The 27,152-nt window shown below is 37.7% G+C and overlaps 1 pseudogene; it reads left to right on the top strand.

Annotated features, from left to right (window-relative positions):
• The first annotated feature begins 1,763 nt into the window (after nt 1-1,763).
• LOC100661344 (large ribosomal subunit protein uL16-like) lies at nt 1,764-26,048 on the top strand (annotated as a pseudogene).
• The last annotated feature ends 1,104 nt before the right edge of the window (nt 26,049-27,152 follow it).

Raw genomic sequence — 27,152 nt, 5'->3', positions numbered from 1 at the left:
TTTTTTCTTCTCATTTCTTCCAAAAAGATTTACTGTAAAAATCTATAATGGTAGATCATATAAAAAAGTAAAAAACTTCTCACTTGAAGGCACTAGGTTAATCAGATGTATGGTGATATCCTAACAATTTGCTTTCCTGCAGTTGCTTCCAGACATATTTTGAGGAGAATCATAATGTAGGCAAGAAGAAACTTGGACTGATGTGCCTCTGTTCTATTGAAAATTAATCCCAGTCATGCTCTATTGGTTTCCCACACAAAGATAGGAAATTGTTAAGATAAACATTACCCCCAGCATCTAGCATTAAAATGAATATTTCCTTATTCTCTGATTCTTGATTGTGGTGTTGCCTATAGATGTAGGAACTTACATTCCATACCTCCTTAATCCAGAGCTTTTGGTTTGGCCAATATTTATCAAAGGCAATATACTCATGAAATACCTAGGCAAAAAAAAAAAAAAATCACTGTCTGATGCCAATGTCTAATGAGAAATTTATATTTTAAGGCAAGGCCTTTTCATTCAAGTATATGAAACATCTATAAATTCCTAAGGAAAGGCTTTGCACAGGGGTAATTTCTGTGTTTGTCTAGAAGAAGTGAAGATGAAATGCTCCACAGGATCTCATGAGCTCCCATGGCTTCAATTATCACCTCTGTGCATGGTTCCCAGATCTCTGTCTCTAAGCTTGTGTCCCCAACTCTCAAGCCCATATTTATTTTCAGTTCTCACTGGATACCTCCACCTGGGTGTCCCACTCAGCCATCACACTCCATGTGCTCTACACTAAATGCATTTTCACAACTTAGCATGCCTTTTATGATTCTCCCAGTCTCCATTAATGAAATAATTATCTTGCCTGTGACCCAGGACTGGGAACTCAAATTCAAATTGTTTATTTATTCAATTTATGATTCTTCTACTATATCAAATTAGCTTCCACGTTTTGATGACTTTTCCTCAAAAAATATTTTTACTTCTAATTTCTATTTTCTCCATCACCATCTTAGTTTGCCTCAGGTCAGTTTGTGTATGTTGAATTCTAAATAAATAATTTAGGCACTGCTGCATTCATATATTCTAATCTTCACTCTCTAAATATTTATTTAATAGCTTCCCAGTCATTCATTCACTCAGTTATCCATTTCATATTATATTCCAGTGGTCTAGTCCCTGAGGATAGAGTGGAGTACATGGCCCCTGTTTTCACAGAGCTGAAAGTAAATAAATAGGTGGATTTTAGATATTGATAAGTACTTTTTTTTTAAGCACTGTGAGGAAAAGTATAATATGATTTAATAGAAAATTACAAAGGAGTGTTACATTATACAGTGAAACCTGTGAGAGCCAGAACCTGATGAGACTGCCTTGTTTTTCTGGGTCTTGCAAGTTTCCTGTCTTTAACAGGGTACAATCTTACCATTTTCCTATCACTCATTTTAGTGGAAAATATTTTAGTTTTCCTTCTCTGACAGGTTTTTGCCTTACACAGGTTCTGGCTTTCATAGGTTTTACTGCACAGGTAGTCCCTAACTTACAGTGTAATTACAACAAACCACACTTAAAACTGTACGGTTTTTGTCGGTTTTTTTTTTTTTTTTGTATATCTTATTGTTCCCAATATGTACTACACATATTGCTGCAGTATATAATTTGCAGATGTTATCATCCTCAGGTGTTCAATTTTATGATTTACTGTTCAAAACAGTGCCATATAGATTCAGTTTTCTAAACGAAATCAGGGGCTTCAGCTCCTTGAAAACATGGACCTGAATGCTGATCGCTTTGCTAAAGTCTGTAGGCAGATTTGGGAAGCAGTGAGATGTTACCAGGCGATTTATGAAGGAAAAAAGAAAAGGGCCGTACAGACAACCCTCACTAATTTTCTGACTAGAAACGCCAACCTCATTCATAGGGGTAATCCAGGTGATCCAGAACCCTCCACAAGTGAAGTTATTACCACAACTGACAAAATGCCAATGTCATCCAACTCGTAATTATGTTGGGAGCAAATTTTTAAGACATGCATTTTTTTTTTTAATGTATGTATGTGTTAAAATACATCTGTTAGTTTATATGTAATGTTTCCAACTCCTAAAGACAAGTAAGGATAGGATTTATAAAGATACTGATAATAAAAGGCAATAATAATGAAAACTAAAAAAAAAAAAAGAGGTATTCGACTTAAGTCAGAACTACCTTACTAAAGAATCACCGGAATGGAACTCCAAAAGTCAGGGACTATCTGTGTAGGCTAATCAGAGAAAGCTTCCTGCTGAACAAGCATTTTCAGAAGAAGAAGTAAAAAGTCTGATGGAAACAGTCTGGCATTTTTAATAAACATAATGGAGTGGAAGTTTAGCGACCCCAAAACGTTTGGTGTGCAAAAAATTAAGCATTATAAGTCATGAAATAAAGTTAGGGTGCAAGGATCCATTGGAATGTTTTTTGACATGAAAATAGCATTATCTGATTTCACTTTTTAAAAAGATGACTAACTGCTGGGTAAAGAATGATTTCAAAGACTTCTGAGTTAAGATGCAAGATTGTGCACACAGAACCCATGCCTCTCTACCCCCTCTCCTGGTATACTCTGAATGAAATTGACCATGCATATTTCAATTTTAATAGTCACACTCAAAACCAAATAAAAGATAATTATCTATGAACCAGATATGAAACACTCAACAGTAATTGAAGCTATGTAAGCATGAGAAAGTGGGACCAAATAAGGACTGTTTGTTACCAGAATATCAATTCCTGTGCTGGGACAGATGTTAAACACATATTTTGTGTGGCAAAGGCCCAGAATCAAGATTTTCACAGGAACTCCAACTAGGGCCACACAGACTTTCAATGAACTGAGGCTGAAATAGCTCTATCCACATGCCTAGATTGAATCCAGAATCTAGCCTGGGGCAGAAGCTGAGATGTTTGTTTAAAACTAGGACTTGGGACTGCGCTTGCTCTACACTCTATGCAGGGTAAGTGCTTTCATCCAAGTGACCAACGTAATATCTAATCCAAATCTATGTAGGACTGAAGCAGAGACTATCTCAAAACAATCCTATAGGGAAGATGCATGTGGTAGAAAAATCAACCCACAAGCAGGATTTAAAATCACATGTTGCATGATAATACAGGAAAAAGATCTCGTCCAAGAGAAATGCATGCCCAAGGAAATAGAAATAATAGATCAATCTAAATAGTATTTTAAGGAAATAGTATTAAATGACTAAAAAGATAAAGGACAAATAGCTTCCATGAGGCAACAAATTAATATGAATGAACAGGCAGATACAAAATGTCAATCAAAAATTATAGATATGAGTTATAGGCTTACCAAAATTAAAAAAATGAACATCTTTTGGATAAAAGGCTAATTAGTGCATTTGAAAATAGAAATTAGAAAATCTCTTAGCATAGCGCTCAGAGGTAAAGAAATGGAATATATGAAACAGAAATTCGAAGGTATAGAGAATAAACTGAGACACTCTAACAAAACAAACAAAAATTGGGGGATGACAGAATGGAGCAAGTAAATAATCAAGTTAAGAAGCTATTGCTGGAGAATGGCACAAGCTGTAGGGATATGTATTAGTTATCTGAAGTAGAATGAACAGAAATTAATGGATTTGGGATAAATTTTGGGAGTTGACCCAATAGAATTTGCTGATGCATTGGATACTGGGAATTGTGAGGACAGAGGCTCCCAAACTTTCTCTGTTCATAGAACCCTTGGTCTCTCAGTGATTTCTTCACAAGAAATTTCCACCCCAGACCAAAAGAAATACCTAACCAAACAACAACAACAAATAAAAACAGTTGCGATTGAGTTGACTCCAAGTTATAATGGCCCCAAGAGTGTCAGAGTAGAACAGTGCTCCATGGGGTTTTCAATGTTTGATTTTCAGTAGCAGATTGTCAGTCCTTTCCTTTGAACCACTTCTGGGTGGACTCTAAATTCCAACCTTTCAGTTACCAGCTAAAGGCATTAACAGTTTGTACACCACCCAAAAAAACAAAACCATACCCACAGCCATGGAGTCAATTGCAACTCATAGGCACCCAGTTCTGTTTACTTAGTACTTGGCTCCAAACAACCTAATTACTATGCCTTAATGACTTAGAGGAGCCCTGATGGCACAGTGGGTAAGAGCTTGGCTGCAAACTAAAAGGCTGGCAATTCAAATCCACCAGCTGCTCCTTGGAAACCCTATGGGGCAGTTCTTCCCTGTCCTGTAGGGCCGCTATGAGTCAGAATTCACTTGACCACAACTGGTTTGGTTTTGATTTGGTTAACAACTTACAAATGATTGAAAAAAAATAATAATATGCATAAATTAAAAGAATGATCATTCTTATATCATTCTTAAATAACTACAATTACTTAGTAATGGGATATGTGTGCCTGTTGGGCACTGCACAATTTCTCAAATTTTGGAGTCATATTGAACATTGCCATTTTTTTCTGTACCATGTTTATTTCTGCACAGTTCCTGTATTTAGTCACAGCAATTCTTCCACTTAACCACCAAACACCCAAATTTTAAAGATATGATGTCATAAAAAATAATGTAGTTCATTCTCTTGTTGAAACCACAAACAATCTAGAGCAAAGAGTTCATCCAGTATCCAACAGATGTTGAATATTATGAGGTCAACCTAGAAGATTCAGATGATCCTTCTATACCCATGTGAATTTTCTGTGTTGCCCCAGATGCCTTGGCACAAAGTTTAAGAACCATCGGTCTGCAAAATACCACCATAATCCCTTGTTATGGCAAATAGGAATCTCTTTAATATATTCCCAAACATACCTTATTAGCCTTCTTTTCCCCTACTATCTCTGAACACTACGTATTATAGACAGACCAGACTACTCAGATTTCCAAGCAGCCTGTCCTTTTACTTTTCGTGTCTTTGTAATTGTTTTTCTTTTGACCTAGAATACCTTATCCAATCTCCTATCCCAGCAACATAAATATATCTTCTCTTACTTAAGCATATAATTCTTTTATGACCGTAATCCTAATTATTGAAGTATTACTATACGGTGGCTATATATTGGGGACAATGTTCCTTCTTGCTCTATACAATGAAATCTCAACCACTATGATTCACTGTGATTATATGTGGGTAGTGTAATCCTTTAAATGTAACTCTCAAATAAGAAACCAAACTCATAGAGAAATAAGAACAATCATGTGAATAGACATATGTACACTCATGTTCATTGCAGCATTATTCACAACAGCAAAAGGATGGAAATAACCTAAGTGCCCATCAATGGATGGATAGATAAACAAACTATGGTACATACACAAAATGGGGTACTACACAACGATGAAGAACAACGATGAATCTGTGAAACATCTCACAACATGAATGAATCTGGAGGACATTATGCTGAGTGAAATAAGTCAATCACAAAAGGACAAATACTGTAAGAGACCACTATTAAAAAAACACATGAAAATGTTTCCACACAGAAGGAAACAATCCTTGATGAATACAAGGGAGGGGAGGGGTGGGGAGAGAAAAACACTAACTAGATAGTAGATAAGTGTTAACTTCGGTGAAGGGAAAGACAGTACACAATACTGGAGAAGTCAAAGCAACTTGACCAGGGTAAAGTCATAGAAGTTTCATAGACACCTCCAAACACTCTGAGGGACTGAGCTACTGGGTTGAGGGCTGAGGACCATGATCTCGGGGGGCATTTAGCTCAATTGGCATAACATAGTCTATAAGGAAAATATTTTACATCCAACTGTGGTGAGTAGCATTTGGGGTATTAAAAGCCCGTGAGCAGCCATCTAAGGTACATCTACTGGTCCCATCCTTGTTGGAGCAAAGGAGAATGAAGAAAACCAAAGACACTAGGGAAAGATTAGTCCAAAGGATTAATGGACCACAACTACCACAACCTCCATTAGACTGAGCCCAGAACAACTAGACGGTGCCCAGTTACCAACACCAACTGCTCTGCCAGGGATCACAGTAGAGGGTCCCAGACAGAGCTGGAGAAAAATGTAGAACAGAATTCAAATTCACACACACAAAGACTAGGCTTACTGGTCTGACAGAGACTGTAGAAACCCTGAGAGTGTGGCCCCAGACACCCTTTTAACTCAGTACCAAAGTCCCTCCTGAGTTTCACCTTTCAACCAAAGATTAAAAAAAAAAAAAAAAAGATTAGACAGGTCTATATATAGGGCCAACAATAACACATTTAAAGAACGTGCTTTATGGTTCAATTGTGTATACAAGACTAATGGGCACACCAGCCCAAAAGCAGAGATGAGAAGACAGTGAAGGGACAGGAAAACTGGACAAATGGTAACAGAGAACTCAGGATGGAGAAGGGAAGAGTGTTGAGACATTGCAGGGTTGGCAACCAAGGTTACAAAACAATTTGTTTATTAACTGTTCAATGAGAAACAAATTTACTATTAAATTTTCACCTAAATCACAATGAAAAAAAAAAAAAAGCAAACATAAATAAATAAATAAAAGTCTTTGACAAATACTTACCAAGTAACAATGGTAGAGCTTTTTTGACATTGATTGTAAAGGTGAAAAGGCAAATTAGCTTGTATGCTAGGAATTAAGGTAAACATACTATGCGGAGATATTAAAGAAACTTGAAGCAAAGTGCTTGAGATACCATGTAAGTGTTTTGCAGTGGATTGTGATTAGTTTATAAGAAGTGGATAATACATTGTTTGAAATTCTTACAGGCATCTGAGCTGTGATTGTACCAGAAATCTGTCATTTAAAAGCTGATTTGTTTTTAGGTTTGTTGTAGTTGTTACTGTGGTGGTGGTGGTGTGGTAGGTGTATGTTTACAATTTGTATTTATTGAGTCTTTATTAAGTCTCAGCAAGTAGGGCAGTAGAGGCAGAATTAAAGTGAGAGAAGCCCCAGGAAAAGGTGAAAATAAAGGTTTGCCTTAAAAAGGTAATATCTGTGGGCAGTGGCCAACTATCACTTCCTGATCTAACACATGCTTTCCAGTTATGAAACCCAAGAGTAATGTATTTGAACAGACATTTCCATTAGTAAAAAAATTGAGCAGTCTCACGCAGCCCCAGTAAATGCTTTTAGAATTATGAATTAAATACAAATACTACTGAACACATATTTTGTACCTTAGAAAAAATAGTAATTTCAAATAATTAGTTTGAATAATAGTAAAAGGTATTTTAATATTTTCTTTAATATTGATCCCAATATTACTTCCCCAATTAAAATTTTTCACACTTCTTTCTTTGGTGATCACCACCTGAAAGGTTTTGCGTTATGGTTGTTGAAATTGTACCCTTTTTCAAGACATCCTTCATTCTCTTAGTCAAAATTAATTTCTCCCACTTCTACCCTACCATAATACTTTATTTGCCCTCATTTTAGCATTTGACCCAGCTTCTTTTGGTAGAGTTACAGAATTTTCTGTGTAACACCTATTTCTCCCAGTAAGTCCCTTGGCTCTAAAGAGTCATTAGTTTTAATCCTCTATTGAACAAAATACTCTGTCTTGTTCCTGCTAAACGCTCAAAAAAATGTTTGTTGAGGTGAATAAAATTGCTTAAATAAAAAGATCTATTCCCCTATAAAACATAAAAGAAATTGCCAAAATAAATGTTAAGTTATATTTAAGACTCACCTACTTAGAATTTTGGACACATGTTTTTCACATTAAAAGCTCAGATCCAATCCCACATTTCAAAATCACACACACAGAGCAATTTCTCTGCTGAATACTCTAAATTGCGATCCTCTGGAAACTCTTCCAAAAGAGTCCCTTCTTCCCACCCCCCCAATATAGTTCATCTTACACAAAAAGACCCACATTTAAAGCCTGAGTCAACCTGGGAATAAGAGAACCACTATACAGTGGGGAAATTTCATTGCCATTCTTAACTGCACTCTTGACTACAGGGAAGATGATGACTTCGCTGCATCAGGAAGAATAAGCCACTTATTCCTCTTTGAGCCATTCCTTATAAAAAAGAATTGAGTCTATTCATCAAAAGTTGACCAATAGTAGCCTGTAAAAATAGTATTGATAAAAATTTGTAAATGATGTAAAAGTAAAGTCATTTTGAAATAAAAGTTCTTGCCATAATCATGTGATGGAGCATGCTACGAAGTTGGAGAAATAAGAAGCAGGAGTAGGAGTAAAGAATTTCAACCAGGTCAGTTGGTAAACTTTGATGTTACAACATTTTTGGCATTGGAGAAATTCTTCTTATCGTTTTCCTTAAGTTTTCACCACTCCCCAAAATTTTCTGGAGAAAGACTGTAAAGTAACACAAACCCAGATGGGTGTGTTTTTAAACTGCTAGTTTTTCTTAGTGCCCAGGACATGAAATTACACTTATACAACCCTAAGGAGAGTGGAATTGTCCCTAGGGCCTCAAAACAACCCAGATTTAGAATCAACACAGAAGATATTAGAGACTGATTGGTTTCATTTCTAGAGCAGAAAAAGATGGGCTCCACAGGGGGCCCTTGTAGCATATGGCTCTGTCCATCTGGGAAGGTGGTAGTGCGTTGTTATTGCCAAATGCGCACTGCACATTCTGGGTTTAGATGTGTCTAAAATAAAGTAAAACGAAAATGTGTGTATTACACTTAGGTAAAATGTTTCATACTTTAAAATCATACACAAAGTAAATTTAAAGTAGAATAGATCTATCTTCTATCCAGATCTATCTAGGGAAGATTATATAGGAGAAAGGCAATGTGATGTCAGGTCAACAAACTGACATGGACAAGGACTTTCCACAAGGACCAAAAATAGTTGACAGAGGCAAGATTACCTGAAAGATTTCTCCAATTATTATTAGGAAGAAACCCTATTTCTGCCAAGCTGCTAAGGAATTCTAGTACTAAAACACAATGAACCCAGGGGCATTACTTCTTCTGCTAACCTGGTCCTGCCCAGAACCCAGCACAATGCCTTACATGCAGTAAGAATCAAAATATTTATTGCAAATTGGAATGAGTAGAGTTGCATGTATATCTACCATCACACTCAGAGCTTTGGCCACTTGTATTATTTATGCAAAGATGAACTATCTTTTAATTTTATTCTGCAATATTTCACTATTAAGATAAATAACAAACTATATAAAATAAAAGGTGGTAAAGGAAAAGTTAGGACCTCCCTCCATTGTTAAAGCCATCCTGTCTCCTTATACTCTCAGGAAGACTTTCTGAGTTTCTGTTCCTCAGCTAATGGCCTAGGCAAAATCATCCTTAAAATATTTCAAGTATAAATTTCCAGTCTAATTTCCTTTTTATTTTCTTTCTTTTTTTTTTTTTCTGTATTAATTTCCCTCTCTCCTTCCCTTTATTTCGTGCATTTTCTCTTTTTTCTCTGAATTCCCATTTCTTTTTCCCTTTTCTTTTTTACCTCTTCCATTTGTCTTTCTACTTCTCCCTTTTTCTCTCTTCTGTTTTATTCTCTTTCTCTTTCTCCCTGTCTTTCTCTCTTTCAGGTAGACATCAACTGTAATTATACAAACTATGGGACCTCTTTGTCTTTCTTATCTGAATGGGGTTACAAGACTAAGATCCTCACTTTCTGACTTAAATAGCTGAGTAATGGCAGAGGTGCAAAGTCCTTTCACATCAAAAAATGAAAACCACACCCATTGCCATTGAGTTGATTCTGACTCACAGTGACCCTATAGGACAGAGTAGAACTGTCCCATAAGGTTACTTTTTTTTTTTTAATTTTTATTAAGCTTCAAGTGAACATTTACCATTCCAATCAGTCTGTCACATGTAGGTTTACATACATCATACTCCCTTCTCCCACTTGCTCTCCCCCTATTGAGTCAGCCCTTTCAGTCTCTCGTTTCGTGCCAATTTTGCTATCTTCCCTCTCTCTCTATCTTCCCATCCCCCCTCCAGTCAAGAGTTGCCAAAAAACTCTCCAGTGTCCACCTAATTTAATTGGCTCACTCTTCATCAGCATCTCTCTCCCCCCTCCCCTGCTGACCAGTCCTTTTCATACCTGATGATTTGTCTTCGGGGATGGTTCCTGTCCTGTGCCATCAGAAGTTCTGGGGAGCATTGTCTCTGGGATTCCTCTAGTCGCATTCATATCATTAGGTATGGTCTTTTTATGAGAATTTGGGGTCTGTATCCCATTGGCCTCCTGCTCCCTCAGGAGTTGTCTGTTGTGCTCCCTAGCAGGGCAGACATCGATTGTGGCCGGGCACCAACTAGTTCTTCTGGTCTCAGGATAATGTAGGTCTCTGGTTCATGTGGCCCTTTCTGTCTCTTGGGTTCTTAGTTGTCGTGTGGCCTTGGTGTTCTTCCTTTGCCTTTACTCCAGGTGGGTTGAGACCAATTGATGTATCTTAGATGGCCGCTTGTTGGCATTTAGGACCCCAGGCACCACAATTCAAAGTGGGATGCAGAATGTTTTCATAATAGAATTATTTTGCCCGTTGACTTAGAAGTCTCCTCAAACCATGTTCCCCAGACCCCAGCCCCTGCTCCGCTGATCTTTGAAGCTTTCATTTTATCCCGGAAACCTCTTTGCTTTTAGTCCAGTCCAATTAGGCTGACCTTCCTTGTATTGTGTGTTGTCTTTCCCTTCACCCAAAGCAGTTCTTATCTACTGATTGATCAATAAAAAACCCTCTCCCTCCCTCCCCCGTTTGTAACCACAAAAGTATGTGTTCTTCTCCGTTTTTTCTATTTCTCAAGATCTTATAATAGTGGTCTTATACAATATTTGTCCTTTTGCCTCTGACTTATTTCGCTCAGCATAATGTCTTCCAGATTCCTCCATGTTATGAAATGTTTCAGAGATTCGTCACTGTTCTTTATCGATGCGTAGTATTCCATTGTGTGAATATACCACAATTTATTTACCCATTCATCCGTTGATGGACATCTTGGTTGCTTCCAGCTTTTTGTTATTGTAAACAGAGCTGCAATAAACATGGGTGTGCATATGTCTGTTTGTGTGAAGGCTCTTGTATCTCTAGGGTATATTCCGAGGAGTGGGATTTCTGGGTTGTATGGTAGTTCTATTTCTAACTGTTTAAGATAACGCCAGATGGATTTCCAAAGTGGTTGTACCATTTTACAATTTCACCAGCAGTGTATGAGAGTTCCAATCTCTCCGCAGCCTCTCCAACATTTATTATTTTGTGTTTTTTGGATTAATGCCAGTCTAGTTGGTGTGAGATGGAATCTCATCGTAGTTTTAATATGCATTTCTCTAATGGCTAATGATCGAGAGCATTTTCTCATGTATCTGTTGGCTGCCTGAACATCTTCTTTAGTGAAATATGTGTTCATATCCTTTGCCCACTTCTTGATTGGGTTGCTTGTCTTTTTGTGGTTGAGTTTTGACAGAATCATGTAGATTTTAGAGATCAGGCGCTGGTCTGAGATGTCATAGCTGAATATTCTTTCCCAGTCTGTAGGTGGTCTTTTTACTCTTTTGGTGAAGTCTTTAGATGAGCATAGGTGTTTGATTTTTAGGAGCTCCCAGTTATCTGGTTTCTCTTCATCATTTTTGGTAATGTTTTGTATTCTGTTTATGCCCTGTATTAGGGCTCCTAGGGTTGTCCCTATTTTTTCTTCCATGATCTTTCTTGTTTTAGTCTTTATGTTTAGGTCTTTGATCCACTTGGAGTTAGTTTTTGTGCATGGTGTGAGGTATGGGTCCTGTTTCATTTTTTTGCAAATGGATATCCAGTTATGCCAGCACCATTTGTTAAAAAGACTATCATTTCCCCAATTGACTGACACTGGTCCTTTGTCAAATATCACCTGCTCATACATGGATGGATTTATATCTGGATTCTCAATTCTGTTCCATTGGTCTATGTGCCTGTTGTTGTACCAGTACCAGGCTGTTTTGACTACTGTGGCTGTATAATAGGTTTTGAAATCAGGTAGAGTGAGGCCTCCCACTTTCTTCTTCTTTTTCAGTAATGCTTTGCTTATCCGGGGCTTCTTTCCCTTCCATATGAAATTGGTGATTTGTTTCTCTATCCCCTTAAAATATGACATTGGTATTTGGATTGGAAGTGTGTTATATGTATAGATGGCTTTTGGTAGAATAGACATTTTACTATGTTAAGTCTTCCTATCCATGAGCAGGGTATGTTCTTCCACTTAAGTATGTCCTTTTGAATTTCTTGTAGCAGAGTTTTATAGTTTTCTTTGTATAGGCCTTTTACATCCTTGGTAAGATTTATTCCTAAGTATTTTATCTTCTTGGGGGCTACTGTGAATGGTATTGATTTGGTGATTTCCTCTTTGATGTTCTTTTTGTTGATGTAGAGGAATCCAAGTGATTTTTGTATGTTTATTTTATAACCTGAGACTCTGCCAAACTCTTCTATTAGTTTCAGTAGTTTTCTGGAGGATTCCTTAGGGTTTTCCATGTATACGATCATGTCATCTGCAAATAGTGATAGCTTTACTTCCTCCTTGCCAATCTGGATACCCTTTATTTCTTTGTCTAGCCTAATTGCCCTGGCTAGGACTTCAAGTACGATGTTGAATAAGAGTGGTGATAAAGGGCATCCTTGTCTGGTTCCCTTTCTCAGGGGAAATGCTTTCAGGTTCTCTCCATTTAGAGTAATATTGGCTGTTGGCTTTGCATAGATGCCCTTTATTATGTTCAGGAATTTTCCTTCAATTCCTATTTTGGTAAGAGTTTTTATCATAAATGGGTGTTGAACTTTGTCAAATGCCTTTTCTGCATCTATTGATAAGATCATGTGGGTTTTATCTTTTGTTTTATTTATGTGATGGATTACATTAATGGTTTTTCTGATATTAAACCAGCCTTGCATACCTGGTATAAATCCCACTTGATCAGGGTGAATTTTTTTTTTGATGTGTTGTTGGATTCTATTGGCTAGAATTTTGTTGAGGATTTTTGCATCCTATGCTCATGAGGGATATAGGTCTAAAATTTTCCTTTTTTGTAAAGTCTTTCCGTGGTTTTGGTATCAGGGAGATGGTAGCTTCATAGAATGAGTTGGGTAGTATTCCGTCTTTTTCTATGCTTTGAAATACCTTCAGTAGTAGTGGTGTTAAGTCTTCTCTGAAAGTTTGGTAGAACTCTGCAGTGAAGCCGTCTGGGCCAGGACTTTTTTTTGTTGGGAGTTTTTTGATTACCGTTTTAATCTCTTTTTTTGTTATGGGTCTATTTAGTTGTTCTACTTCTGAATGTGTTAGTTTAGGTAGGTAGTATTTTTCTAAGAATTTATCCATTTCTTCTAGGTTTTCAAATTTGTTAGAGTACAATTTTACATAGTAATCTGAAATGATTCTTTTAATTTCATTTGGCTCTGTTGTGATGTGGTCCTTCTCGTTTCTTATTCGGGTTATTTGTTTCCTTTCCTGTTTTTCTTTAGTCAGTCTAGCCAATGGTTTATCAATTTTGTTAATTTTTTCAAAGAACCAGCTTTTGGCTTTGTTAATTTTTTCAATTGTTTTTCTGTTCTCTAATTCATTTAGTTCAGCTCTAATTTTTATTATTTGTTTTCTTCTGGTGCCTGATGGGTTCTTTTGTTGCTCACTTTCTATTTGTTCAAGTTGTCGGGACAGTTCTCTGATTTTGGCTCTTTCTTCTTTTTGTATGTGTGCATTTATCGATATCAATTGGCCTCTGAGCACTGCTTTTGCTGTGTCCCAGAGGTTTTGATAGGAAGTATTTTCATTCTAGTTGCTTTCTAAGAATTTCCTTATTCCCTCCTTGATGTCTTCTATAACCCAGTCTTTTTTCAGGAGGGTATTGTTCATTTTCCAAGTATTTGATTTCTTTTCCCTAGCTTTTCTGTTATTGATTTCTAGCTTCATTGTCTTGTGGTCTGAGAAGATGCTTTGTAATATTTCGATGTTTTGGATTCTACCAAGATTTGTTTTGTGACCTAATATGTGGTCTATTCTAGAGAATGTTCCATGTGCACTAGAAAAAAAAGTATACTTTGCAGCAGTTGGGTGGAGAGTTCTGTGTAAGTCTATGAGGTCAAGTTGGTTGATTGTTGTAAGTAGGTCTTCCGTGTCTTTATTGAGCTTCTTACTGGATGTCCTGTCCTTCTCAGAAAGTGGTGTGTTGAAGTCCCCTACTATAAATGTGGAGGTGTCTATCTCGCTTTTCAATTCTGTTAAAATTTGATTTATGTATCTTGCAGCCCTGTCATTGGGTGCGTAAATATTTAATATGGTTATATCTTCCTGATCAATTGTCCCTTTTATCATTATATAGTGTTCTTTATCCTTTATGGCGGATTTAAGTCTAAAGTCTATTTTGTCAGAAATTAATATTGCTACTCCTCTTCTTTTTTGCTTATTATTTCCTTGATATATTTTTTTCCATCCTTTGAGTTTTAGTTTGTTTGTGTCTCTAAGTCTAAGGTGTGTCTCTTATAGGCAGCATATAGATGGATCGTGTTTCTTTATCCAGTCCGTGACTCTCTGTCTCTTTATTGGTGCATTTAGTCCATTTCCATTCAGCGTAATTATAGATAAATAAGTTTTTAGTGCTGTCATTTTGATGCCTTTTCATGTGTGTTGTTGGCCTTTTCATTTTTCCACATACTTTTTTGTGCTGAGACGTTTTTCTTAGTAGATTGTGAGATCCTCATTTTCATAATGTTTAACTTTATGTTTGTTGAGTTGTTACTTTTTTTTGAGTTATGGAATTGATATTCCTTTTTGTGGTTACCTTATTATTTACCCCTATTTTTCTAAGTAAAAACCTAACTTGTATCATCCTATATCGCCTTGTATCACTCTCCATCTGGCAGTTCAATGCCTCCTATATTTAGTCCCTCTTTTAATTATTGTGATCGTTTATCTATTGATTTCCATGATTTCCTGTTATGTGTATTATTTTGTTTATTTATTTATTTATTTGAATTAATCTTACTTTGTTTTTGTGCTTTCCCTATTTGAATTGCGTTGATATCAGCACGTTCTGTTTTGTGACCTTGTATTGGGCTGGTACCTGATATTATTGGTCATCAGGCCAAACAATCTCCTTAAGCATTTCTTGCAGTCTTGGTTTAGTTTTTGCAAATTCTCTAAACTTGTGTTTATCTGTAAATATCTTAATTTCTCCTTCATATTTCAGAGAGAGTTTTGCTGGATATATGATCCTCGGTTGGCAGTTTTTCTCCTTCAGTGCTCTGTATACGTCGTCCCATTCCCTTCTTGCTTACATGGTTTCTGCTGAGTAGTCTGAACTTATTCTTATCGATTCTCCCTTGAAGGAAACCTTTCTTTTCTCCCTGGTTGCTTTTAAAATTTTCTGTTTGTCTTTGGTTTTGGCAAGTTTGATGATAATATGTCTTGGTGTTTTTCTTTTTGGATCAATCTTAAATGGGGTTCAGTGAGCATCTTGGATAGATATCCTTTCGTCTTTCATGATGTCAGGGAAGTTTTCTGTCAGGAGTTCTTCAACTATTTTCTCTGTGTTTTCTGTCCCCCCTCCCTGTTCTGGGACTCCAATCACTCGCAAGTTATCCTTCTTGATAGAGTCCCACATAATTCTTAGGGTTTCTTCATTTTTTTTAATTCTTTTATCTGATTTTTTTTCAGCTATGTTGGAGTTGATTCCCTGGTCCTCCAGAAGTCCCAGTCTACATTCTAATTGTTCAAGTCTGCTCCTCTGACTTTCTATTGCATTGTCTAATTCTGTAATTTTATTGTTAATCTTTTGGATTTCTACATGCTGTCTCTCTATGGATTCTTGCAACTTATTAATTTTTCCACTGTGTTCTTGAATAACCTTTTTGAGTTCTTCAACAGTTTTATCAGTGTGTTCCTTGGCTTTTTCTGCAGTTATCCTAATTTCATTTGTGATATCTTTAAGCATTCTGTAAATTAGTTTTTTATATTCTGTATCTGATAATTCCAGGATTGTATCTTCATTTGGGAAAGATTTTGATTCTTTTGTTTGGGGGGTTGGAGAAGCTGTCATGGTCTGTTTCTTTATGTGGTTTGATATGGACTGCTGTCTCCGAGCCATCACTGGGAAACTGGATTTTCCAGGTAATCAGCTAAAAAAAATGCAGTCAGATCCCTATCTGAATTCTCCTTCTGGCTCAGGGTATTCGGATGTTAATGGAGCTGCCTGGGGAGGGTGGGGGAGGGATCAGAGAGCTAGGCGTGTAGCACCACAGAATATAGAGCTGATCCCCACGTTCACGCTCTGCCCCGTCTGCCAGAATCCCGGCAGGACGGCTCCCCAGCTGGGACGCTACTCTCCCCGCTCCAAGATCTGTCACTTCCTCCCGGGGATTTCTCCCTCCGGTGCGCCGCACCGCTCGCACAATCTGGGTGGACGTGGCCCTCACGAACGTCTGGGCGCACCCCCCCGGGATCGCTTTAGGGAAATATAGGTGATCCCCACGCTCTCACCTTGCCCCCTTCCCGCCAAACTCCCGGCGGGACGGCTACCCAGCTGGGATGCTGCTCTCCCCGCTCCAAGATCAGTCACTGCCTCCCAGGTGTTTCTCCCACCGGCTGCACTGCTACGCCGCCTGCGCCAACCAGCTAGACTTCCTCCCAGGATGGGTTCGGGGGGGTAGGACTGGGCCCCTTGTCTGTGCCATCTGCCCCCCTGGGCTCTGCCCCAGCCCGGGCTCCGAAGGTCACCTGCCTGGTACGCTGGCTCTTAGTTCTGAAAACGATCACTGTCTGCCCGTATTTGTTCGTTCTCCGTCTCTAAGTCTGTGTTTGTTGTTCAGAGTTCGTAGATTGTTATATATGTGATCGATTCACTTGTTTTTCCGAGTCTTTGTTGCAAGAGGGATCCGCGGTAGTGTCCACCTAGTCCGCCGTCTTGGCCCTGCCTCCCCCATAAGGTTACTAAGGAGTGGCTGGTGGATTTGAACTGCTGACCTTTTGGTTAGCAGCTGAGCTCTTAACCACTGTGCCCCACGGTTTCACACCAGAGGAAACTGATACCATTAGTGGACAAAGTGATCCCTTAAAATATCTTTAGAAGTCCTGGGGTGGCACTACTGACCTAAAGATTGGCAGTTTGAACCCACCCAGTGGTACAATGGAAGAAAGGCCTGGAGACCTGCTTACCTGAAAATTACAGCCAAGAAAACCCTATGGAGCAGTTCTACTTTTTAACACATGGGATTGCTAGGAGTCACAATCAACCTGGCAGCAGTATCTTGCAAGTTTTAAGACTGTGTAATGAGGCTAAGATTCTTACGTAAATGTCTGATGTAATTTTCATTAATAATAATTATCTTTTCCTAAACAGGGAGGGAAAAGAGAGATTCACATGTAATGAAAGTGTTTACCCAAGATTTTATCCCCCAGCAACCAAATAACTAATGCACCTTGAAGTATTAAATCAAGTTTATATGGCATTTTGTAAGTGTATAACATAACCTTAGTTATGCACTAAAGAAAGCAGGTTTTCAGAACTTGATGAGTTTGTGTCTGGAGAGAGATTTTTATAAAAAGCCAGGCCTCTCTTTGGGGAGCTAGTTGTGGGCAGTGGCCTAAGGCTTCAGCAAAGCCAGCATCTCTAGGAGCATCACCAGCCTGGCCTGGAGTTCTTGCTGGGTGCGCTTTTTCATTATTTAGTGTAGGTACAAAAAATTTTAGTACAAAATATGTCACATAAACTGCAGTCATAAGTTTATTAATGTAAGGAAATTTTATGACAATTATCTGATTCAAAAACTAATTTAAAAAAAGAAAAAAAAACTACAGGAAACAAGGTTTGACTATAAGAAAAAAAAAGCCACTATTTCTTCCATTCTAATTTTCTTTACTTAAAAACGTGTTTGTTTGTTTGTTTGTTTTAATGGAAAAGCTAAAAATATGCTCAGGATAAAAAATTCAAGCACTTCTGACCTTCCTTGTCACTCCCCACTGGTAATGACTGCTAACATTTTCTTGTGTTTATATAGCTCTTGCTTCGTGTGTATATATTTGCTTTTCATTTATTAGGCTTTGACATTTTTCCATAATCCAAACAATATATCTATCTTATTAACATCTCTCATAAAATCCATTGAATGGATATGCCATAATTTATTTAACTTGTCCCTTGTTAACGGGCAACAAAATTTTTGCCAATTTTTCACTAATATAAAAAATGCTGTATTAAATATCCTTGCATTCACATCTTTGCCTGCTTGAATTAGCAGATCTAGGGAAAAGTCCTAGGAATGAAACTGTTGGGTCCAGGAATACGTGCACTTAAAGCTTTGATAAAACAAAACAATACAAAAACAAACTCATTGCTATGGAGTCGATTCCGACTCATAGCAACCTTATAGAAGAGAGTAGGACTGCCCCGTAGGATTTCCAAAGAACAGCTGGAGCATTCAAATTGCTTATGGCTAGCAGCCAAGCTCTTAACCACTGTGCCACCAATGCTCCCCAAAGCTTTGATAGATGGACAAACTGTTATCCAAAGAGAGTGTGACAATTTACATTTCCTCATCCACTCCAATACTGAGTGATATCCCATATTTAATCATCTTCATTCCTGATGGTGAAAAAATGTATCTTATTTTGAGTGAGGTGGAGCATCTTCCATGTGATATTTCAAGTTCTATTTTTTTGCCTATGATTCATGATGTGAACAGATTTTTTAATTTGCAGATCCTCAATGAGTTCTCTTAGTTTCTATTAAGTTTCCTTAGTAGCTAGAAACAGCTCTTAAACTAAATTATATACTCTGGACCACTCCTGACCAACAGGCCAGATCAGGACACCTCTGTCTCATCAGAAAAGGTTGTAAGAAACAGGGTGAGACAGAGGAAGGGACACTGCAGAGAAGCAAATGGTGGAGAAGTTTGAACTCTGGTGGTGTAGTTTTGAACTTATACATACGTAAAACAAAACAAACAAAAAAGATTGTTAAATGCTCCAGCACCTTAATTTGAGAGGGAGTCTAGCAGCAATTCCAGGATTTGCTGTGATCTTAGCCAGCCCTCTTCACCCAGGTAGTGGCGAAGGGGTGAGCCAAAGAGTCCAGAACTCTATCTAGTAGCATCATATTACTGCATTAGATTTGGAACCAAGGTAAATTTATTCCTCAGTACCTTCAGTGGTTTACCTTCCTTTATCAATGTTCTTGTAAATAAGTAAAAAAGATACATGCACCTACAAATCCCTTACTTCTCTGTCCACCCCTGAGGAGATTAGACACCTAGGAAAATGAATTCAATCACCAGACTCTCTCACCTCGCCTGTGTAAACTGTGAGTGAGACATGACAGGCCAGTAGGTGGTTATCATAAACATTGTTTTCATTTCCAAAGATTCCTTACTCTGATGTGATTGCTTTTGCTTACAACACATTGTGCGACATTTCCTCACCGTGTTTATGTCAGGACTATGGAATGATAAGACTGAGGAATCAAACATAAAAACTGACTCTCCTTACTTAATGCCACCCTTTTGGAAGGGCTTTTCCATCCACGTTTCTTAATTTCTATAAAAAGAAATAAATAAATGGCTTGGCATTTTTCTTCCTTTATGATGTATTAATCACTAGTGCAATATGCTGGTTATGAGAAAAGGTACACAAATTGTATTCATGCGTTCTCAGTTTACGGTCTAAACTCACACTGAACTTTGACAAAGTTTTGGAGTCAGTGTTAGGAGAAGTGTATTTTTATTGACTGCAGGCAGCAAATTATTGAGCACCCAGTGGAATGAGTCAGCAGCATTCTATTTACTCTGAGAAAACAAAATAACAGATTTCCTTTGAATAAATACAATTCTGTTTACTCAGTGACAAATATGTATTGAAAAAAATGTTTTTGAGAAATTCTAGAATCACTTGATCTATCGTTGAAAATAGAGTTCTTTCTTACACAAGAGATGGGATTTTTTTTTTTTTTTTTTGTACTATGGAACCTGATCCTTGATATGTTAAACAGCAAATTTCCTTTGGTCCCTATTTTAGTCATTTCCTATATTCCATGAACAGGATATGGGAGGAGTGGCTGTTTCCCATGTATCTAATCTATCTCTAACTCTTATCTCTAACCTTGGAAACTAATGGTTAGATTCAACTCCATTCTTGCTTACAGGCTGAGAAACAGGAACCATTCAGCCACTGCAACCACCCACTCTATTTTCCTGATGAGGCGTCATCTTCTCCAGATAGCAGTAAAGGGCTGTAGGGAAAAAATCTGTGTCACCCATTCAAAAATACTTGAAAGGTCTTTAACATGAGTAAAGAGGCACTGTAATAGACTGCTCATGACTACCAATAGCTTGAAAGTGGCATTATGCCAATATGATTTTTTCTATCATAAAAATTATCTTCTTTTATGCAGTGAAATTTTAAATGCTAAATGTTTAACTAATAATACTATAATAAGAACAATCTGCTTTCCTTTATGTATGAAGGTGACATTATTGATCTTGTAACATTGGTCCTGTACTTGGTTGGTTGGTGGTATTGTTAGGTGCTGTCAAGCTGATTTCAACTCATAGCAACCACATGTGACAGAGTCAAACTGCTTCATAGGGTTTTCTAGGCTGTACTCTTTATGGGGGAGCACCGGTGGAACAGTGGTTAAGAGCTCAGCTGCTAACCTAAATGTTGGCAATCCAAATCCATCAGCCGCTCCTTGAAAACCTTATGGGTTGTCCTATAGGGTCGATATGAGTCAGAATCAACCCGACAGTGACTTTTTGTTGTTGTTGTTGTTTGTTTGTTTTTAATCTTTATGGGAGCAGATTGCCAGGTGTTCCTACCATGGAGCCTCTAGGTAGTTTTGAACCGCCAATCTTTCAGTTAGCAGCCAAGAACTTAACAGTTGTGCCACCAGGGCTTGGGTTATTGTTTACTAATTAGAAAAGTTTGGAATTTTCTATTCATTATAATAAAAATAGGAAAGAAAAAGGGATTTAAAAAATATATATCTCAACATGTAAAGGTCTGGAAGAAAAGTGTAAAAAGGAATTTGTAATTTTACGCTAATTACTTGTGTTCCATACAAATAGAATAATAAAATAAGGACCAAAAACATAACTATTTTTAGGGTCAAAAGGCCTGGGAAAGCACTGCTGCATTTGCCAGTGGTCTGTGGACAGCTAAACGTTTTGCTCTTTGCAGGTGAGGAGATGCGGTTTTTTACTTTCTTCACCAGTTATGTGGCATCATGTCATCCCAGAAGAGTTGCCTCTTGGGAACACTAATAATTAGCATGGGATATTGGGAGTTTGCTTTGCTTGCTCATAGAAATAATTTAACTCTGGATATTTGTCCCAAGATATAAACTGGAAGAAAGAAATTACGAACAAATAGGCCTTTGGAAATGTAATGATGATAAAGAAATGCTGTTACAGGTAATTCTTCCAGTTTTGTAAGCTTTGCTAAGAATTCTCATTCATTTTCTACTTGCTTAAGAAGCAATTGTCTTACACATTTTCTGAGTTTTGGATTGTAGAAGTTACTTTAAAATATTACTTAAAATTACTTACGGACAAGAAAATGCCCACGTATAACCTTGAAATAAACTGATTTAATGATAAAAAGCTCCCCATTCCCAAACTGAAATGACAAAAATTACTTCTGATTAATTGGTCTTGGAAATCCACAGCCTTTTGGACACAGTGTGAGCTTGGGTTGTGGTTTGACCCTTCGTTCTCTATCTTCTGCTCTGGGAGGGAGCCAGAAAAGTCACATGTCTGTAAGGTTATAGGAGGCAAAGAAATGCAAATGAGGTTATGTTTTTAAACTTTTTTGGCCCTTTGGAAAATGAAATATCATTGGATTTGCATTTGGAATTAAAATCCAAAAGACTATGGAAGACAATTGCTTTGTAAGCAAATGTAAACTGAAAAGCTTACAAAAGTAAAGCATTCCTCAGTGAAATAACCCAGTAAAATAATATTTTAATCAAGGAACAGCCATAAAGGGTGCCTTTTGACATACTGCTGCCAAGAGGGGTCTTCTTTCACCTCATGAAGAGATGGTCTTACTGTAAGACATTCTTAACAATTAGAGATTGTGAGTAGAGAAGCCAAGGTTGATACTCCCTCCCTCCTCTTGTGACGCTAAGTCTCATAGAAGAGTCAGCTCCTCTTCAGGGAGAAAAGAATCTCCTGGGTAAGATCTTTTAACGAGTCTAGATGGTTCCTTAATGTTTTAAATCCCCATGCAGATCTCATCAAAACTCCATTAGCAGGTTACTGGTAACTGATTCCATACTCTCTCTTTCTTTTACAATTAAATATTTGTCTCTATTAAACAATAGGAGTATTTTATAATAATTTATTCTCATCATCTTTTAATTAATCATTTTTTAATTTTTCATTAATCATCTAATTACTTTTAATGTGTTGTGACACTCAACTCCCATTCTTTTGATCTTATTTTGGTTTCACAGGCTTTCCAACCAGAGAGAATACACCATCCAATAATGTACACGTGTCTATTATATTTCTCCATGGAAATTGAAAGATTTACCAGCTGGTTTGTCAATCGAATAGTGTTGGTCACTGAGGTTGGTGTTGAACTGTGAATGCAGGAGATGTAAAGGGAGGCAGTTTTCAGGACTGGCAGTCTGGGAGGAAGGGGCCAAATGGGTAGTTTGCAAAGCTATGAGGTAGTTTTCCTTCCTTCTCATTTCTATACCCAAACTATCAGGCTGAGGAAATCAAACTGGTGGTAGTAACTAGAAGCAAAATATTGTTATATTTTATGTAATAATATTATAATATTAAATATAATAATATTATTAATATTACTGAAGGTTCTAAAGGCCATAGTTATTTGGTAGAGAAGTTGTAAAATGGCATAAAGATACAAGCACCTTCATTCAGCAGCTTTCCTATTTAATACTTTTTGATGCATGTGTAAAAATTTGTGACACTTGATTTTTCCTTCGGAACTGGCTGTAAAACAGAAACAGCAGTAGACTTCTTATCCTTGGTTTGTGACTGCAAATTCTGGGTAGAGAAAGTTATTTCACCCAACTCACAAAACCTGCTGGAATTGTGAAAACAGCCTTTTGGAAAGTCTTGACTGTTTTTTCTTTCCTTTTCTCTACACTTATTTCTATTGAAAATAAGATGTTTAAGACATGATTCAAGTGAGCAACTGTGTATGAGAGGACAAGGGCACTTCATGTGGGCCACAGACAGAGCTAGGACCATAGAAAAACAACAGTTTCATTGTTTTTGTCCAGAACAGATCAATTCAGAAGCTAGTTTTAATTCACTGCTGCTTCCAAATGAATTCAACCCAAATGCTGTATTTGCAGAATGTTAATTATCTGAGCTTAATCCCAATTAAGGAGACCTGGTGGTGCAGTGGTTATAGTGGTTGGCTGCTCACCGAAAGGTCAGTGGTTCAAACCTACCAGCCTGCAGGAGAAAGATGTGGCAGTCTGCCTCCATAAAGATTTACAGCCTTGGAAACCCAAGAGGGTCACTATGAGTCAGAATTGACTTGACAGCAGTGGATATGGTTTGGTTTTGGTTTAAATCACAATTAAGTCAGAAATTCCAGTATGAATACTCCCATAGCAACCTTAGTTCTGACCTCTTATGCGTAAAGATTATTCCAGGACACAGGGTCTCTCATTACATGGTTATATAATAAAGCATCTCAATTACTCGGAAAATGCTCAATTAATGTGGCAACCGTTTTGAATTTGTGTAGCTGACTTCATATATCTTTCCTTCTGTTTTAAAGGAAAGAAGGAGAAAGAAAAAAGGAAGAAGGGAGGGAGGGAGAGAGGGAGGGAGGGAGGGAAGGAGGGAAGGAAGGAAGGAAGGAAGGAAGGAAGGAAAGAAGGAAGGAAGGAAGGAAGGAAGGAAGGAAGGAAGGAAGGAAGGAAGGAAGGAAGGAAGGAAGGAAGGAAGGAAGGAAGGAAGGAAGGAAGGAAGGAAGGAGGGAGAGAGAGGGAGAGAGGGAAAGAGGAAGGAAGGAAGAAAGAAAGAAATGTAGGTATCATCCAAGCATAAGAAGATTACTTTCAAATCTAGGAAAGCTTTTCAACATGCATAAAGGTGGTTTATGGTTTCTCTTTTAGTTGACTTTTCACATTAAACATTTCTCTACTTTCTTCTCTGTAAATGCAGCCCTTACACACTTTGGATAAAGACTCCAATTTAAGTATAACTATACCAGAAGGATGTTTATCTGTGTTTTGTTGACAATGCAAAGGCTTCCAACTGCATGAATAATACAAATTATGGGTAACATTGCAATTAATGGGAATTCTAGCACACTTAATTTTGCTCATGTGGAACAAAGACCAAGTGGCAATCATTCAGACAGAACAAGGGGATGCTGAATGCCTTAAAATCAGGAAAGGTGTGCATCAGGGTTGTATTCTTTCACCAAACTTATTCAGTCTATGTGCTGAGCAAATAACCCAAGAAGTGGGACTATATGAAGAACTTAACATCAGGATTGGAAGAAGACTAGCAAGTTGTGATACGCAGATGACACAACTTTGCCTGCTGAAAGCAAGTGGTGTTGAAGTACTTGATAAAGATCAAAGACTACAGCCTTCAGTACGGATTGCATCCCAACATAAAGAAAACAAAAATCCTCACAACTGGACCAATAGGCAACATCATGATAAATGGAGAAAATGTTGAAGTTGTCAAGGATTTCATTTTATGTGGACCCACAATCAATGCCCACGGAAGCAAGCAGTCGAAAAATCAAATGACGTATTACATTGGGCAACTCTGGTGCAAAAGATCCCTTTAAAGTGTTAAAAAGCAAAAATGCCACCTTGGGGACTAAAGTGCACCTGATTCAAGCCATGGTATTTTCAATCTCCTCACATGCGTGAGAAAGCTAGACCGTGAATATGGAAGACTGAAGAATTCATGCATTTGAATTACTATGTCAAAGAATATTGAATACACCGTGTACAGCCAGAAGAACAACAAATCTGTCTTAGAAGTACAGCCAGAATACTCCTTTAGAATCAAGGATGGCAAGACTTCGTCTCATATTCTTTGGACATATTATCAGAAGGGACCAGTTCCTGGAGGAGGACATCATGCTTGGTAGAGGGTCAGCAAAACAGAGGAAGACCTCAGTAAGGTGGATTGATACATTGGCTGCACAATGGACTCGAACAGAGCAATGATTGTGAGAATTGCACAGGCCTAGGTGGTGTTTCATTCTGTTATATATGGTTGCTCTGAGTCAGAACAAACTCAATGGCACCTAACAACAAGAAATTAAGTCAAGTAATTAAGGAAAATATTTTCTTCTTACGTTATTATTTTTAAATATTTTGAATTCTGAATATATTCAGAAAACATCAATAAAAACAAGAGAAATAGCCAGGCTAGTACTGTGCCCTTGCTGTCCCCTTCCCCTGGTTCAAGTCCTGTTCTCGTGTTCTATTCCAACTTTTTCTGCTTTGTTGCATCCACAAAGATCCTGGCATTGCCATGGGCTGCCACCCCACCTGGTGTTACCCTGTATTGTAAGAACAAGCCCTACCAAAAATCCTGCTTCTGCTGAGGTGTTCCTGATGCCGAGATCCGCATCTTTGACCTGGGTCAGAAGAAGGCAAAAGTGGATGAGTTCCTGCTCTGTGGCCACATGGTGTCTGATGAATATAAGCAGATCTTCCCAGAAGCCCTGGAGGCTGCCCATATTTGTGCCATCAAGTACATGATGAAAAGTTGTGGCAAAGATGGCTTTCACATCTAGTGTGCTCCATCCCTTCCATGTCATCTGCATTAATAAGATGTCCTGCGCTGGGGCTGAGAGGCTCCAGACAGGTATGCGAGGTGGCTTTGGAAAATTCCAGCGTATAGTAGCCAGGGGTCCACAATGCCCAAGTCATAATGTCCATCTTCACAAAGCTTCAAAACAAGGAGCATATCATTGAGGCCAAATTTAAGTTCCCTGGATGCTGGAAAACCTACATCTCCAAGAACTGGGGCTTTACCAAGTTTAATGCTAATGAATTTGAAGACATGACGGCTGAAAAGTGCCTCATCACAGATGGTTAGGGAGTCAAATATATCTCCAATTATGGCCCCTTGGACAAGTGGTGGGCCCTGCATTCATGAGGGCCTTGGTAGCACTGCTCCATCTCACTTGTGCCTACCAATAAATTGACCTTCCTGTCTCTATGTTGCCCACCAATAAATTGAACTTCCTATCAAAAGAAGGTGGGGGGGAGGGAGGGATATTTAATTTCTACAACATCAGTAAAGGTGGATCATGATTTACAGAGAAATTATGAGAAAATTAATTACTCAGTATTCTAATTTCACTTATATTTTCATTTTAGTCACTTCTCTCTGAATCAGAAAAAGATAGCCTCATTTGAATGAAAATTATATACGCTGATTTCTTATGTATATTTTTATTCCACACTGTCAACAGTCTTAGTGTGTATAATGATGTACAGCTTGGAACCAGGTAGATCTGAGTGGAAATCACAATTAATCCCCTTGATAAGTGTGTATACTTCTTTTCACCTAAGTTTTCCCATATGTAAAATGGGGTAATAACACACACCTCTCTGTGATTTGACTGGAAGTTATGAAATAGTGGAAGTAAGACATTAAACAAAGGCTTACACATAGTAAATTCTCAATACTTAGTATTTTCTTCTAGCCCTTACATGGATCCAAGTATTATCACGCATGTGTGGAAAAATTTTATCAAGAAAAGTTTAAAAAAAAAAAAGTAGTTTAGGAAGTTACTGTGGTATAGAGAAAAGAATATAGGCTTTAGAATCACAAAGATCTTGATTCAAGTCTTAAATATGCCCCTTCCTTCCCAGATTACAATCTAGTCCAGTTTTCAAGCCTCACATCTATAAAATAAGGATAGAAATTTCTAATCTTGTAAGATTTGGGGGTTAATAGCATAATGTACCCAACACAGTGTCTGTCACCTGGTAGAACACCAGTGAATGGTCCCTGATGATATTTATAATCTTAACTTTTGTGTAAAGAGGACAATGTAGTATTGTCAGAAGTCATGATGGGAGAGGAGTCAGTCATGAGTGAAATCTAAGAAATAAAAGAACACAAGGAATTTTTAAAATTTAATAAAAGTATATAAATATAACTTTCAAGGGCAAATAGTTGTCATTCATGATGAAAATGAGAACTTTATCCTAACATAATAAAATCCTATACTAAGTGGAATTTAAGTTACAT

This window comes from Loxodonta africana, chromosome 5 (assembly GCF_030014295.1).
Source record: "Loxodonta africana isolate mLoxAfr1 chromosome 5, mLoxAfr1.hap2, whole genome shotgun sequence".
NCBI classification, from domain to species: Eukaryota; Metazoa; Chordata; class Mammalia; order Proboscidea; family Elephantidae; genus Loxodonta; species Loxodonta africana.
Note: the sequence above shows the minus strand (reverse complement) of the source record. Positions and strands in the feature narration are given on the sequence as shown.